General features: G+C 52.4%; 1 long non-coding RNA gene across 4 annotated transcripts in view; it reads right to left on the bottom strand.

Annotated features, from left to right (window-relative positions):
• The window catches only part of LOC135277452 (uncharacterized), a 51,311-nt gene that overhangs the window by 13,884 nt on the left and 19,927 nt on the right, over positions 1–17,500 (bottom strand). The window contains exon 1 of one of the 4 annotated variants that reach the window (XR_010345045.1): positions 7,356–7,428. The exons of 2 other annotated variants lie outside the window; for them this stretch is intronic. This is a non-coding gene — a long non-coding RNA (uncharacterized LOC135277452). Of the gene's footprint in view, positions 1–7,355; positions 7,429–16,598; positions 16,931–17,500 lie in introns of those variants that run through there. One more of the 4 variants, XR_010345044.1, reaches the window with a different exon arrangement.

The following is a 17,500-nucleotide window of genomic DNA, read 5'->3' as shown; positions in this document are numbered from 1 at the left end:
CCGGAAACCACTTCCCGCGCACGCGGCAAGCCGACCCGACCGCTCCGACGTCCACACCAGAGCCACGTGGAGCCGACCACCGGGCCCCGAAGCCAAGGCACACACCTGGGGGACGCGGACACCGGCCGACGGTGGCCGGGGGTGACGCCCCACAAGGCAGAGACGGCTCGGGTCCCAGACGGGGCCGGCACCAGCACAGCCGGAGAGACGCTCGGAGAGAAAGGATCGGCAGCCGGCGGCGGGGAGGAGGCGCACACGCAGGGCCAGGGCCCAACGAGGGCAGGGGCACGGGAGCCCGCCGAGGGCTCGGGCAGAAACCTCGGGGTGCGGTCGGGCCACTGGGAAAGCACGACCGCGGGATCCCACCGCCACAGACACGAGGGCGGTCCCACGGCCCGCCCCACCCAGGACGCCGGCCAGCCCCTTGGCACCACCGCGGAGCCCCCTCACGGGACCCAGACCCCACCACCGGGGGCCCCAAAAGCGACCAGCCCAACACCGGGGCAACGTGCCCAGAATCTCGTCCATCCCCGACCCGGTCCCGCTCCGGGAGACCGGCACGCCCCACCGTGGGGGACGGTTTCCCAGGCCCAGGCGGCCCGACCCGTTGCCCCGCACACAGCGCGGCCATCGGCACCGGCCACGGCTCGGCACGGGAGCGGACAGAGAGCCGGCTCACACGCCAGACTGGACGCCACGCGCACCCAGCGTTCAAGCTACGACGCCCCCAACGGCCAGGACACCGGGCCAGGCCCAGCGGGACCCTCCCCCGACTCAGAGGGGGGAGGCGCGGGCCACAGTAGGCATCGAGCGGCGCTCGGTCCCCACCGCGGGGACCGGCGGACCCCTCTCTCTCCCATCACCGAGAAGAGGGAACTCTGCCTACACGTGAGCGAATCCAATCGCTGACGGCAGCGCTACCACAACGCAGAGAGAGGCGGCGAGCCGGGGGAATCCGGTACACCCCAAGGCACAACCTCTCAGATCGCTAGAGAAGGCTTTCTCACCGAGGGCGGGTCTCGCTCCCCCAACCCACCGGTCGCCCCCTCACCGGGCCAGCCACGGAGGCGCTCAGGGACACCTGGGGAAGGGAGGGGGGGCCGTGGTCTACGGCAGCAGGAGAAGGAAAACCTGCGGCACCCCTTACCCCACGCGGGAGAGGCGCACCTCGCTCGACCACACCCCCCCCTCCAATGAGCTGAGCTGAGCTCCTCCTCAGGACCCACACGCAGACCCCCCGTGGCAGCAGCCGGAGGAGGGGGCCCCAGGGGCGGGAACACCACCACCACTCGGCCTCGGGCACCTGAGTGACAACCCGGAGCGCTCCAGGAGCACCGCAAAGGCCTGAGCGGAGCCAACGCTCGCACCACCCCGGCAAGGGCAGGACGACGGGCCGGCGGGACAGCCCCCCACCGCCGCGGAGGGGGGCCGCGCCCGCAAGGCAACACCCACAGGAGGCGAGAGCGAGGGATGCCTGCCGTGTCAGAGGACCCCGCCGCCCCCGCCAGGCAGACGACAGGAGAAGCACGGCGAGGTCGGGCCGGATTCCGTACCCCTAATGCCTCCCACCACAAGCCCCACACATGCAGGGAGAGGAGAGACACGGGGCGCCCCCGCGGGTGGGGTGAGAAGAGCGGAGCCATTCACCATGAAGGTCCGTCCCTCGCCCACCGCGGAACGGTCGCAGCCCGGGAGAGCATGACGTCACCACATCGATCGGAACAAGACCCAGAGCGGAGCAACGGGACCTCGCCAGCCTCACCAAACCACCGAGCCGACCAGCCCGCGGTCGGCCAGCCCCGCTCTGAGGGAAGGGACGGCGGACAACCCCAAGGGAGCGGAGGACGCCTGACACGCACGGCACGGAGCCAACGGAGCGGGGTTGTCGCGACCGCCCCAGGTGCCCGCAGCGGGGAGCGCACGCGCAGGCGGAAGGGAGCCCCCCACCCGCATCGGCCTCTCCCCACCACACCCGGGTGGGTCAGAGGAGACCCGGGCCCACCCAGGGCGGCACCGGGGAGCCGGGACACTCAGACGGATGCGTGAGAGGCAAGGCACACGGGCCCCAGCCGGCGGCTCAAGCCAGAGCAGGGCCGGCTAGCCAGGTCACCGCCAGACCAGATAAACCCCCACGCATCCAGAGGCCCGACCTCTCCAGCGACAAGTCGCCAGAGGACAGCGTGTCAGCAACAACCCGGTGGCCCAAAATTCAAACTCAGCGTGAAAGATATACCCACCCTGGGGGGCAGGGGGTCGAGTCACCGGCCACACCACCGACTCAGAAACGCGCGACACGGACATCTGTCCCCAAAAAGGCCACCATCGCAGCCACACACGGAGCACCCAGGGCCGTCTCGTCGACCCCCAAGACCAGGGACGCCCTCCGGGCCACCGGTGCCACGCAGGGGCCGACCCGTGCCTCCAGAGCGAGACCCATTCGGCCGTCCCCTCACACGCGAGGGACACACGAGGGACCGAAGGCGCTCTCAGGGACCACTCTCCGACTACGAACGCGGACTTGGAAGAAAAGTATCACAGCAGAGGGACCGCAGCCGGGTACGGCACCCCGGGAGGACGGCGCAGGACGGCCACCGACTCCCCACGAGAACTTGGAAAAGAGATTCGGCGGGTGCCTCAGGCGGCCAGGGCCCGCACAGGCCCGCGACAGGGCCGGGGAGGGGCGTCCCCGACCACCCGCGCCATGCCCGGAGGGTCCCCGCGGGTCGCGGGTCGGGCCTCGGGAGCTACGGCGTGCTGGTCGACCAGCCCCGGCAGCCCGCACACCTCGCTCGGGCCTGGAAACTCGGCGACAGCCTGCCCCCCTATAGCCCTGCACGCCCGTGCTCTGACTCACAAGTGACTCGCCAGAGCTCTGGCGCCACAGGGACAGCCCCGCTGACAGCCGCAGGCTTTCCGGAGCTCTGCCTAGCTCACAGCAGGGACGCTCCCCTCGCTCAGCAGCTGCCACCGGAGCTCTGGAAGCCAGGAGAACCATATAAAAGCGGCCACCAGATGGAGCCCGAAAACCGGCGACATGTCACCATCCCAAACCTGTCACCGAGACACATCCGGATGGCAGGGCGGCCGGCGGACCGCAAAACCGAAACCGTGAGTCGAGAAAGTCTTCCCGAGGCCGAAAACACAGCCCCTCCACCCCAACCCCACAGAAACGCTCCTCCAAACGTGTATCTGCGTAGACCGAGACAGAGTCAAAAGACAAGCCCATGACGTGTGGGTGTTTGGAGATGCATCTCGGAGGGAGAAAGAACACACAGGACTCGGGCGCGAGTCGTTCAGGTGACAGAGAGACGCCGAATGAGGACACGTTCACAATCCACACGGGGTGGGGGATGGGAGGGAGGGAGGGAGGGAGGGAGGGAGGGAGGGAGGGGATAGAAAAAAGAGAGATGGAGGAAGGAGGGAGGGAAGAAAGCAAGCAGGGAGCGGGGAGGAAGGAGATGGAGAAAACAGACAGAATTTAAAAAATCTGGAGAAGGTATATGATGAAAGGTGGAAAATGAAGAAAGATGAAAAAGAGAAAGAATGAGGAAAGAGATGACGGAAAGAAGAGCGAAAGAGAGGAAAAAAGAAAGTATAAAAGACAAAGAAAGAAAGAAAGAATAAAGGAAAGGAACAGATAAAAGGACAGAAGGGAGGGAGGAAGGAGGGAAAGAAAAAGAAAGAAAGAAAGAAAGAAAGAAAGAAAGAAAGAAAAAGAAAGAAAGAAAGAAGAGGCTAATGCCTTTTTCAGCGTTCGCCCACCTGCATCAAGGTGAAAATTAAAAAAGAAGAAGAAGGGGAAGAAGAAGGAGGAGGAGGAGGAGGAGGAGGAGGAGGAGGAGGAGGAGGAGGAAAGAAAGAAAGGAAGGAAGGAAGAAAAAGACAGAAAATGGAGAAAATAAAATTCGGTACTAAACACTATCTGGCCTGGCGACAGAGCAAGGCTCCGTCTAGAAAGAAAGACAGAGAGACAGAGAGAGAGAGAAGAAAGAAAGATGGAAGATAGACAAAATGAAATTTTGTGCCAAACATAATCTGGCCTGGCGACAGAACAAGGCTCCGTCTAAAAAGAAAGACACAAAGACAGAGAGACAGAGAGAAAGAAACAGCGAGAGAGAGAGAGAGAGAGAGAGAGAGAGAGAGAGAGAGAGAGAGAGAAAGAGAGACAAAGAAACGCAGAGGCCGGGCACGGTGGCTCATGCCTGTAATCCCAGCACTTTGGGAGGCCGAGGCGGGTGGATCACAAGGTCAGGAGTTCGAGACCAGCCTGGCCAAAATGTTGAAACCCCGTCTCTGCTAAAAAAAACAAACATTAGCTGGGTGCGGTGGCACGCGCCTGTAATCCCAGCTACAAAAAAAAAAAAGGAAAAAAAAAAAAAGGAAACACAGGAACAACGAAAGAAACACAGAACTGGGTGACAGAGTGAGACTCTGTCTCGAAAGAAAGAAAGAAAGAAAAAGAAAGAAAGAAAGAAAGAAAGAAAGAAAGAAAGACAGACAGACAGACAGACAGACAGACAGACAGACAGGAACAACGAAAGAAAGAAAGACAGGAACAACGAAAGAAACACAGAAACAACAAAAGAAACACAGAACTAGGCCGGGCGCGGTGGCTCACGCCTGTAATCCCAGCACTTTGGGAGGCCGAGGCGGGTGGATCACGAGGTCAAGAGATCGAGACCATCCTGGTCAACATGGTGAAACCCCGTCTACACTAAAAATACAAAAAAATTAGCTGGGCATGGTGGCGCTTGCCTGTAATGCCAGCTACTCAGGAGGCTGAGGCAGGAGAATCGCCTGAACCCGGGAGGCGGAGGTTGCAGCGAGCCGAGATCGCGCCATTGCACTCCAGCCTGGGTGACAGAGTGAGACTCTGTCTCAAAAAAAAAAAAGGAAACACAGGAACAACGAAAGAAACACAGAACTGGGTGACAGAGTGAGACTCTGTCTCGAAAGAAAGAAGAAGAAAGAAAGAAAGAAAGAAACAAACAAACAAACAAACAAACAAACAAACAAACACAGGAACAGCGAAAGAAACACAGAACCGAGTGACAGAGTGAGACTGTCTCGCAAAAAGAAAATAAAGGAAAGCAAACACAGAAACAACGAAAGAAACACAGAAAGAACGAAAGAACCAGAACTGGGTGAGAGAGTGGCACTCTGTCTCAAAAAAAAAAAAAAGGGAAACACAGAAACAACGAAAGAAACACAGGAACAACGAAAGAAACACAGACACAACGAAAGAAACACAGGAACAATGAAAGAAACACAGAAACCACGAAAGAAACACAGAACTGGGTGACAGAGTGAGACTCTGTCGCAAAAAAAGACAAAATACAAGGAAACACAGAAACCACGAAAGAAACAAAGAAAGAAAGAAAGAGCTGGAAAAGGAAATTAGGAAGACAGAAACAAAAGGAGAAAGGATAGAAAGATCTTTTCTTGTTTTTTTTTTTTTTGTTTTTTTTTGTTTTTTTTGAGACGGAGTCTCGCTCTTGTTACCCAGGCTGGAGTGCAATGGCGCGATCTCGGCTCACTGCAACCTCCGCCTCCTGGGTTCAGGCAATTCTCCTGCCTCAGCCTCCTGAGTAGCTGGGATTACAGGCACGCGCCACCGTGCCCAGCTAATTTTTTTGTATTAGTAGAGACGGGGTTTCACCATGTTGACCAGGATGGTCTCGATCTCTCGACCTCGTGATCCACCCGCCTCGGCCTCCCAAAGTGCTGGGATTACAGGCTTGAGCCACCGCGCCCGGCCTATTTTCTTGTTTTTTAATCCTCTAAAAGCATAGTAAGGCCCAGGTAGGGGCTACGACACACCTTCCACCTTACTAATATGTTGGCCAGGAAAATAAAAATTTACACTTAACGTAACCGTTAAAAGTGACTATGAGCCGGGCGCGGAGGCTCAAGCCTGTCATCCCAGCACTCTGGGGGGCTGAGGCGGGTGGACCACCTGAGGTCAGGCGTTCAAGACCAGGCTGGCCAACATGGTGAAACCCCGTCTCTACTAAAAACACAAAAAAACTTCTTTAATTTTAACGTATAAAGAAAAGGAAAAAGTTCTCCAGGCGTGGTGGCGCATGCCTGTAACCCCAGCCACTCAGAAGGCTGAGGCAGGAGAATTGCTTGAATCCGGGAGGCAGACGTTGCAGTGAGCAGAGATCACACCGCTGCATTCTAGCCTGGGCGACAGAGCGAGACTCTATCTTAAAAATGAAAAAAAAAAATGACTATGAGGGCCCAGGCCAGGGTGGTTGAATTTACCTAAGGAGTGGGGGTGGGGGTGGAGTGGAGAGGATATGCCTGACTGGAACGAGAGAAACCGAGGGGAGCAAGCAGAAGGGGACAGAAAGAGGAAGGGGAAGGGACGGAGGCACAGTAGGTTATTCTAGAATGTTTTCAAGCCTGGGGTGGGGGTGGGCACGGAGGGCAACTCAGGAAACAAGCCGACTCCAGCAATGACACCTAATTCATTATTGCTGGCATCGCTGCCTTGAAAGGGGGGCACCGCATGTTTCTTCCTCCACACCCATTCGATGACTTCTGGGAAATGCCATTTACTTGCACGCTCTTGACATCTACCTGCTTTCACTACAACTGAGGAGAATCAGGAAAGTCCCCACTAACGGCAAGGCCTAAAGTGGAGCTGTCATCCATAAAACCCAGGCAGCAGAGTCCATATGGGTTAAAAAGACACGAAGAGGCCGGGCGCGGTGGCTCAAGCCTGTAATCCCAGCACTTTGGGAGGCCGAGGCGGGTGGATCACGAGGTCAAGAGATCGAGACCATCCTGGTCAACATGGTGAAACCCCGTCTCTACTAATACAAAAAATTAGCTGGGCACGGTGGCGCGTGACTGTAATCCCAGCTACTCAGGAGGCTGAGGCAGGAGAATTGCCTGAACCCAGGAGGCGGAGATTGCGGTGAGCCGAGACAGCGCCATTGCGCTCCAGCCTGGGTATCAAGAGCGAAACTCCGTCTCAAAAAAAAAAAAAAAAAAAAAAAAAAAAAAGACACGAAGAGAGAAAGGGAAACGACGGATCAAAGAGAAGACCAATCGGGCCCAGCCAGGGTCTCCAGGGGTCTTCTGGGCAACGAGGGAGTGAGGGGGACGGACGGACGGACGGACGGACGGACCAAGGTGGGGGCGGGGCGGGGGCGGGTGAGCTCGGGGCGTGGGCGGGGCGGCGGGTAGCGGAGAGAAGCCACAATCGCTCCTGACTGCGGGCGGGCGGCCAGAGCGTCCCGTATGCCGCCTAGACCTTCAAGAACCGTGACCGCTAGGTGACGCCCGAAGACAACATATGCAAGTGTCAGCCCGGCACCCTCCCAGGCATTATCCCCACAACTAACCGAGCGGAGCCCCTGCGGGGGAAGGAAGCACCATGACTCGGCAATACACACAGAAACACACGCACCTACGTACGCACGCACGCACGCACGCACGCACGCACGCACACGCGCGCCGTATTCCACAGTATAGAAGGGTTTATACCGTGATCACGAGAGGGCCCGCACTATTTTCTTTTCTAGTGACAAAAGAAAAAGCGGGCCGGGGCCTAGCGGCCCACGCCCGTCACCCCTGCACTCTAGTAGGCAGAGGCAGAGGCAGAGGCAGATGCGGGCGGGTCGCCTGAGGTCAGGAGTTCCAAACCAGCCCGGTCCACGCGACGAAACCACCATCTCTAGGCCCTCGAAAGGCTGAGGCAGGAGAATCGCTGGAACTCGGGAGGTGGAGGTCGCACTGAGCCGAGATCTCACCACTGCACTTCAGCCTGGGCGACAGAGCAAGACTCCGGGGGCGGGGAAGGAAAAAAAAAAAAGGAAAAAAAAATCGCTTCCCTCTTGAGGTGAATACGCACTGTTACACGTACACAGAGAGCTCGGAAGGTATACAGGCCCTGACATCCTCTGTAACTTTGAGTCGGTCTGGCGATATTTTCCAGGCCTTCCGTTTCCCCGTCAGCAGTCACAGAAATAAAAACTCCCTCCTTTCCCAATTCGTCTTCATGTCGTCATCAGGCCCCAAGAATAAGCGAACACATTTTACACGACAAGGAGGAAAAACACAACAAAGCGAAAGTCTCAGAGGTCTGTGGTACAGATTGAAGAGACTCTTTCAGAATCCACAGAAAGACACACACATGGAGAGATGGAAAGAAACAAATAAAGAAAAGAGAAAGAGAGTAAGGAAGATAAGGAACAGGCCGGGCGCGGTGGCTCACGCCTGTCATCCCAGCACTTTGGGAGGCCGAGGTGGGTGGATCACCTGAGCTCAGGAGTTCAAGACCAGCCTGGCCATCATGGTGAAACCCCATCTTTATAAAAAAATAAATAAATAAAAAATAAAAAAATAAAAAGGAAGATAAAGAACAAGAAATATAAAGAAAGAGAGGGCCGGGCGCGGTGGCTCACGCCCATAATCCCAGCACTTTGGTTTGGGAGGCCGAGGCGGGTGGATCACGAGGTCAAGAGATCGAGACCATCCTCGTCAACATGACGAAACCCCGTCTCGACTAAAAAATACAAAAATTACCTGGGCATGGTGGCGCAGTCTGTAGTCCCAGCTACTCGGGAGGCTGAGGCAGGAGAATTGCTTGAACCCAGGAGGCGGGGGCCGTGGTGAGCCGAGATCGCGCCATTGCACTCCAGCCTGGGTAACGAGAGCGAAACTCCGTCTCGAAGGAAAAAAAAAGAAAAAAGAAAAAAGAAAGAAAGAAAGAGACAGAGATGTAAAGGGAAGAAAGATGAAAAAGAAAATAGAAAGAGAAATAGCAGAAAGAAAAAGATAATGAGAAATCAGAGAAAGTAGGGAGGAAGAAAGAGAAAAAAGAAAAAGAATGAGAGAGAGAGGAGAGAGGGAGGGAGGGAGAGAGACAGAGAGAGAGCGGTGGGGGGGGAGAGCGAGAGCGAGAGCGAGAGCGAGAGCGAGAGAGAGAGCGAGAGCGAGAGCGAGAGCGAGAGCGAGAGAGAGAGAGAGAGAGAGAGAGAGAGAGAGAGGAGGAATGAAAGAAATAAAGAAGAGGACAGCGCACCATGGCTCACGCCTGTAACCCCAACACTTTGGGAGACTTACTTAGGTGGAAGAATCGCTCGAGCCCAGGAGTTTGAGACCAGCCCTGGCAACACAGCGAGTCCCCGTTTGTACTAAAAAATAAAAGCACTTAAAAAGTTAGCCGGGCATCGTGATGGCAGGCGCCTGTAGTTCTAGCTTTTTTGGAGCCCGAGGTGGGAGGATTGCTCGAGGTAGGGAAGCGGAGGCTGCCATGGGCCTTGGACAGACAAATGCACTGCAGCCTGTCGCCCGGGCCGGTCTCGAACTCCTCAGCTCTAGCGAAGTACCCGCCTCACCTCCGAACTTGCACCCACCATATTCATCGGTCCCGGAGGTGTCCGTGACAGATTTTAGTAGGGGAGCATTCGTTCCTAAAGACCAGAGCAGATAAACAGGACCAGCCGTTTGGGACATACACCATTCTGAATCGCAGTGGAGGCTTTGTGGATTTCACAGCAAGACGCTGCTGCTATCTGCAGATAACCACCCTTCTTTCGAGGGACAGGGCTCTCTCAGGCAGCCTCTGGCTGTTAGGGTGGAAACCAAAGGCCCAACCATGGGGCCACAAAGTTACCATGTTAGCCGAGCCGCTCATAACACACCGGGCATAAGTGGGCGTGAACAGCACGCCTGTAATCCCAGCACTTTGGGAGGCTGAGCGTGCCAGGCCTGAATCTTTATTAATGTGTAACATCTATGAGGTCTCCAAGTCCAGAAATCAACTCGCCACTTCCGTACAGGATTCTGTATGGAGATCAAATCTGGGATTCCTAAAGTAAAGAATTGAGGCCTTGGGAATGGATTAGATTAGATTAGATCTACCTGAGCTTCTAGTAAAAAGAAAAAGAGGGAGAGGGAGGGGGAGAGAGAGAGAGACGGGGGGGGGGAGAGAGAGAGAGAGAGAGAGAGAGAGAGAGAGAGAGAGAGAGAGAGAGAGAGAGAGGGAGACAGAGACGGGGGGGGGGAGAGAGGGAGAGAAGAAAAAGAAGGAAAAGAAGAAGAAGAAGAAGTCCTCATGAATTTGTAGAAAACAAGACCTTATGACTTTTGCGTCCATTGGCGACTCTAGGTAGTTTGCCGGGCCGGGTTCTGCGGCCTTGCTTCTGTTTACTTTTGCACTCCAGGCCACGATGCCCCAGTACCAGACCTGGGAGGAGTTCAGCCACGCTGCCTGCCTGCCGAGAGAGAAGCTTCACCTCGCTGACCCAGTGACGGCACGGCAGGGCACGGCACGGCACGTGTGGTTCTCAAACACAGGCATTCTTCTTCTTCCCCCCCCCCCCGCCCACGTACATATTTTATTATATACCAGCAAGGAACAACAAAAAGTTTCATCATGTAAACAAAAGAATATAATTTTTAGACATAATTGGAAGTTTCAAAATGTCCTTAAATCATTGTGATCTTCTCCGAAAGACACAGGTCTTAGAGTGTGGGCACAGGGCCATGAGTCAGATTTCTGGGTAGTCTCCCATGATAGCAATTTACGTTCTAGAGAAGTGGGTTTTGTGAACTCTGTCGGGGCAAATCTGTTAGGCCTCTTAAAGGAATGAAACCCTTTCACATCTCGGGGAAACAAATAAAAATATGTTGAAAGAAGGGATACTTCTAGGCTTAGATTTATTGTTGACAGTGATTTTAAAAATAAGCACTAAAAAACTGTTAAAAGATTCCTAGGTAAAGTTCTGGCTACCAAAAATAAGAAAGGATACCTTCTGTAGCTCTACAGATGGTTTGGTGGAAAATAGAACGGGAAAAAGTGAGCCGACAAGAAAGCGAAATAGGAACGTCTAGGAAGGAGGCAAGAAAAGACGTAAGTCATAGCCCAAAAAAACCAAAACAAAACAAAAATGACATGGTCCTTTTCTAAGGCCAGGTGTTGGTGATATTCACCTATGTAAACTCAAGCCTAGAAGATCAGTACAGTCCTTATATATTCACTACTTAATAACATACGAGAAAAACACTTTTCATTTGATATATAAGAACTTTGTATGAACAGCTAGAAATATATATGTACATCGCAAATCCCAAATGAAACCCAACTTAATACAAAGTGAACTATAGGGATGACACAAAAATGGGTAGATATCAGAATTCAGCTAAGTTTACAGTTGTGCCTTATATCTTTTTTAAATTTTGCTTTTGAGACGGAGTCTTGCTCTGTTCCAGGCTGGAGCGCAGTGGTGCGATCTTGTCTCACTGCAACCTCTGCTTCCTGGGTTCAAGCGATTCTTGTGCCTCAGCCTCCCCAGTAGCTGGGATTACAGGAGTTGTGCCACCATGCCCGGCTAATCTTTGTATTTTAGTAGAGACGAGGTTTTGCCATGTTGGCCAGACCGGTCTCAAACTCCTAGGCTCAAGCAATCTCAAACTCCTAGGCTCAAGCAATCCACCCACCTCAGCCTCCCAAAGTGCTGGGATGACAGGCGTGAGCCACCGCGCCCAGCTGACAAATACATACAGGCATTCTGATGGGAACTGGTGTATGTATGAAAGTAACAGATGATCGAGTTTCTTTGGTGTCTAAAACAGAGCAAGCTCAAGATGTAAAGAAGATTGAGAAATTCCACAGTCAACTAATGCGACTGATGGTGGCCAAGGAATCCCGCAATGTTACCATGGAAACTAACTGAGTGAATGGTTTGAAACGAAGACTTTGTCATGTACTTAGGAAGTAAATATCTTTTGCAGTCGAGAAAGTGTTGGGACGGAAAATACTCTATGTCACCAAGTGGACTATTCAGAAGCTTAGAGGTCATTTTTTTGTAATTTTCTTTTGAATGTTTGGTTTAGAGAGCTAGGAATGCGAATGTTTTCAGTCAGAAAGCCTGTATTTACTTTTGGAAACTGAACAAGCCATGCGTCTGTCTCGGGAACTTTGCAGATTACTTGATGTTAGGTAAAACGCATAATTGTTTCTTTGGCGGATTCGTATCAGTAACTTGAAAATGGGATATTAAGAAGAGCCAATGCTTCGTTAAATTTAGTTCGTCTGTCTTTAAAAGAACATGAAATGTGACCATTTTGTTGGATCGGGGTATTTCTTTTGGAGCATAAAATGTATGCTGTCGATGACCAATAAATATAGAATATGGTAATCGGAATTACCTCCGGACCACAGTATGCATTGTTACGAACACCGTGCACCTGATTATGTATAGTAGTGTAGCCTCAATTATCTCTACAAGTCATTGACTAACCAGTATGCTTTGCCTTCTTTCCAGATTTAAACTACCTGTTATTATAGGGGACCGGTAGCATCAGCTTGTGGAGCAGTGGCTTTGAATCTAGTTTTCAGTGATCAGAAGCAGCAGTTATTTGAGTGCGTGAATGGAATGATGATCAGTATAAATGTACCGAAACCACCATGTTACAGAAATTTTTTCCTTCCTTCTTTCTTTCTTTCTTTCTTTCTTTCTTTCTTTCTTTCTTTCTTTCTTTCTTTCTTTCTTTTTTCTTTTTCTTTTTTTTTTTTTTGAGACAGAGTTTCGCTCTTGTTACCTAGGCTGGAGTGCAATGGCACGATCTCGGCTCACCGCAACCTCCGCCTCCCGGGTTCGAGCAATTCTCCTGCCTCAGCCTCCAGAGTAGCTGGGACTACAGGCGCGCGCCACCACGCCCAGCTAATTTTTGTATTTTTAGTAGAGATGGGGTTTCACCACGTTGACCAGGATGGTCTGGTCCGGATCTCTCGACCTCATGATCCACCCGCCTCGGCCTCCCAAAATGATGGGATTATAGGCGTGAGCCACCACGCCCGGCCTACAGAAATTTTTACTACGTATTTTTCATCTGTAGTTTCTCAGAAGGGCTATAGATGATTCGAACTGTCAAATCCTCGCATGCTTCTGTGACACCCCTGTCCGTCTTCTCCCTTTCTTTAACCAAAGCGTTAGGTGAGACTGTCACAACCGTTATGTTTTCCATTAAACCGGAAGTGTGATATTATTTGACACTTATGCTTGTATCCTAAATTTCACCAACCAAACGTCATGTTCACATGTTGATTCCTCGGGAATGAAATGAAGGTACTATATACCTTGAAATATATTTTGTAGAAACTTGTCATGTTGAGCAACATCTTAGCATGGTAAGTAAGTTCCCTTAGCTATATAAACTTGTGCATGTTTCAGAGAGATCAGTAAATAAAATACTACAAAAAAGAAGGAGAAGGAGAAGAAGAAAGGAGTAGAAAAGAAGAAGAAGAAGAAGAAGAAGAAGAAGAAGAAGAAGAAGAAGAAGAAGAAGAAAGAAGGAGAAGAAAAAGAAAAAGAAGAATAAGAAGAAGCAGAAGCAGAAGACCTTATTGTTGTACCCGAGCGAGTCAAAGAATGCAGCACACTCTGAGATTGAATTATGAGTCCTTTATTATGCCAGCGACCGAGAGGTGGCTGACGCACAAAATTCTCTCGGCCGGCCCCTAAGAAAATGTTAGGTGGTCTTTTATACCCTAGTTTTAAAAGGGAGGGGGAACGTAGCTGAAGCAAATTTTTCACAAAAGCAGAGTAAGCAAAAAGTTAAAAGTTAACCTAGTACATGAGAAATAAAACAGTGCCAGGTGCGAGGGGTACAGTTGTCACAAAAGACATACAACTTACATAGGTAACGGGGGCTCTGGGCACTGGACAGCAGCTGCCTGCATTCCCAGGCTCTGTTGGTACCACTTAAGTCGGCCTCTTATCAACAAATGCATTCCTGGGGGTGCCCAGTGTCAGCCCGCCCCAGCTGCTACGTACTCTGGTTCCGTACTGAATGGTGGGAAAACAACTAAAATGTAGAAGCTAAGATGGAGTCTGTCCAGCTCAGGAAGCTAACATAAAGCCTGAACAGCTTTTAGTCTGAGAAGGAGAGAGTTAGTTTTAACTGGCAAAAAGCAGGTTATCACACTATGAAGTACAGTTTACATTAACCCGCTGTCACCATACGTCGAGAAATCCACAAAAGCGCTAGTGAACAACAGGAGAAAAACAGCAGCTAACACGTCCTGGGGAAAAGATATGCCTTCCTAGAATTCCGTGCCAAGGCATCGCCTCCGGTAATCTTAAGGGAGCAAAGTATTACTTTTTAGACAGCGTTTCTATTTTGGGCAAATACTACTACGGCCCAGAGTGGCGCCATGATGCCCTTCCCGTTTTGCAAATTTGCTGGTCCAAGGAAGGAGAAAATAAGACATCATGATAAAAGGTGATTGAGACCCAGCCAAGATGAAGCTTTCCCAGGGAGGGAGGGAAGGAGGGAGGGAGGGAGGGAGGGAGGGAGGGAGGGAGGGGGGCCTGAGGCGTGAAGGGGTGAAAAAACGCCACCACTACAGTCCAGTCCGCCCACCCGCTTGCCCACGGGGGCCAAAGGCTGTGCCATCGCCCCCCGCTGCCTCTGGGGAAGTGGGACCGTGCCCCAGCCCCAGCCCCCATCTTCAAAAACAGTGGCCACCGAGTGAGGTGAGGCCTGGCGATCACCCATGCAAATGTCAACCGGCAAAGGGTGGGCGGAGGGGAGAGAAGATGGAGGCCCACCCGCCTGGCTCCAGAACGTTTCCACGCAGGGTGGCGGGAGGTGCGGTGTCGGGGGGAACCCACCTCACAAACTCACGGAATTGGAGTAAAGGGGCGGGGGGGAGGGGCTTAAAAAAAATAAACCAACTCCTCATAAAGCCCAAGGAGAAGAGTCTATGCATGCGCATGAAAGACACCAACAAACAAAGAAACACAAAGTACTGATAAAAGAACCATAGGGCCCCCACCAGGGTGGAGGTTCCCAAGGCAACGAGGGAGAGAGGGAGGGGCCTCCAGATGGGAGGAAGAGAAACCGGTTGCCCCAGGCTCTGTGAAGTCGTCAGGCAGACCTCCCTCCGCGCCACCTCGATTTTCCATTACAGTGGCCGCTAGGTGATGCCCGAAGACATTTATATAAAAGTGTCAGTGTTTTTATGCTTCACTAAATGATAAGGCCTATGTTCAAACATCATCATCTGCCTCACTCATTATTTCTCTTTCTCAGTGCCTGAACACACCCAATAGCAAGCACCAGGTAGAGGCTAAGACCCACAAAAATGGAAGCATCCTTCAAGTTTATAGGACATTTAACCATACTAAGCCCACTGTCAAAAACAATGTAAATTATACTCCTCCTGCAAAAGGCCAACTTATATGGCAAATATGTAAAAACCCTGGCATACAGGAAAAAATGAAGACATGACAGTCTAATACATTATCCCGCTTTGTAGATTGACTTATCATTCCACTAAGTATTAACTATAGTTCCAAGCACTGATTCTGCTTAATAACCAAAATGTAAAGACCTTACCTTGTGGTTTGTAATGTCTCATTAACAGAAATGTGAACTTTGATAACAGTTTAACTAAAATATTTCTTTATTTCAAGCTATCAGATGACATTGACATATTTGCATTTTCTATCTGTGTATACGTAATGACTTTCTTCAAGGCTTCAAGATCAGGATTGTCTTATGCCTTTGCATCACGGACCTAAGAGACCCCAATTATTTGAAGATGGGATGGGGACAAAATGTGGGTCCCCGTAGTCCCTACTCTGTGCAGCATCCATTAGATGACCACCGTACATATCACCAAAGTAATGACAGTAAGTCCTAAATCCAAAGTGCAACTTTAATACTGCAATTCCAAAAAAAATAAAGCTGTATACAACTCTTGGAATAACTCACCCAAATAAATAGCTTTATAACAGACAGACAGACAGACAGACAGACAGACAGACAGACAGACACACACACACACACACACACACACACACACACACACACACACACACACAAAAGACCTAGCTAGATGCTTGCAGATGTCAGCACGGAAAAGAAGGGAATCTTGGATCGCTCTGGGTCGGGGTGGAGGTTGGTGGGGGGAGCGGCTCAGGCACGCCGCATCACCAGCCTCTCCCCGATCCCTCTCGGGCCAGGTCGTTTCTGGGCCCAGGGAATCCTCTCAGGTGGTGCCCACCTGCAACTAGTCGACCAGAGCCCCCAGGGGACACAGCCTAGGCACCCGCCCATGGGTTCATATGGAACTTCAATTCCCCTAGACAACAGGAAGAGGAGACCAGGGGCGGGGGCGTGTGGACGGAGGGAGGCTAGGGGTGGAGATGGGACCCATCTAAGATGGAAGTCCAGTCCATAGCGTTTCCGAGTGGGCGCCAGACCCACCACCTCAGAGTGGCAATACCTGTCACAGGGAAACGAAGGTCCGTGAAATCCACGCTCCCGGAGACAGCGTGGATTTCACGGGGAGAAGAAGACAGCTTGCAGCACGCTACCTCCTGTCCCGGGGTCAAGTTTTCACTCCCAAATTTCGCATTTCTTCCCCCCCTCAACAAAGTTCCGCTCTCGTTTGCCCAGGCTGGAGAGCAGTGGCACGATCTCGGCTCGCCGAAACCTCCGCCTCCCGGGTTCCAGCGATTCTCCTGCCTCAGCCTCCCGAGTGGCTTGGGATGACAGGCACGTACCTGTATAATCTCAGCAACTCGGGAGGCTGAGGCAGGGGAATCGCTGGAACCCGGGAGGTGGAGGTTGCAGTGAGCCCAGGCTGTAGCGTAGCGTGGTGCAATCTCAGTCGACCGCCACCTCCGCCTCTCGGGTTCAAGCGATTCTTCTGCCTCAGCGTCCCGAGTAGCCGAGACTACAGGCGCACGCCACCACGGCCAGCTAATTTTTGTATTTTTAGTAGAGACGGGGTTTCACCACGTCGGCCGGGATGGTCTCGATCTCTCAAGCCCGTGATCTGCCCGTTCCATCCATGCTCACGCCTGTCATCGCAGCAGTCTGAAAGGCCGACGTGGGAGGATGGCCGGAGCGCCAAAGTTTGAGATCATCTCGAGCCGTCAGTCGACACCACCTCCGCCTGTATAAATGATCATCATCATCAGCAGCAGCAGCAGCAGCAGCAGCAGCATCGTCAAAATTTAAAAAGGAATATATGTGTCCAGAGTGCGGGCCACAAAGCGAGACCACGTGCCGATGTCTTGGTCCAAAGCGTTGAGGCTGGAGTGACCCTGGGCTACAGAGCGAGACCCTGCCTTTAAAGAGAGACAGACGGGGGCGAGGGGGGGTGGCCGATGTGGGGAAGGGGGGGGGAGAGAGAGAGAGAGAGAGAGAGAGAGAGAGAGAGAGAGAGAGAGAGAGAGAGAGAGAGAGAGAGAGATGCGAGCCTGCCTCGATGGAAAGAAAAATGTGAGCCTTCCCCCAAATAAATAAATAAATAAACTAACTAATTAAATAAATGCATGCATGCACGCACGCATGCGTGCGAGGGAGCCTGCCTCTAAATAAATCGATTGATAGATAAATAAACAAATAGCCGGGCACAGTGGCTCAGGCCTGTAATCCCCCAGCGCTTTGGGAGGCTGAGGCGGGTGGATCACCTGAGGTCAGAACATCGAGACCAGCCTGGCCAACATGGTGAAACCCTGTC

This window comes from Aotus nancymaae, unplaced genomic scaffold, assembly GCF_030222135.1.
Source record: "Aotus nancymaae isolate 86718 unplaced genomic scaffold, 86718_ANA_hifiasm-v0.15.2.pri h1tg000032l_0, whole genome shotgun sequence".
NCBI lineage: Eukaryota > Metazoa > Chordata > Mammalia > Primates > Aotidae > Aotus > Aotus nancymaae.
This window is presented reverse-complemented; position numbering and strand designations above follow the sequence as displayed.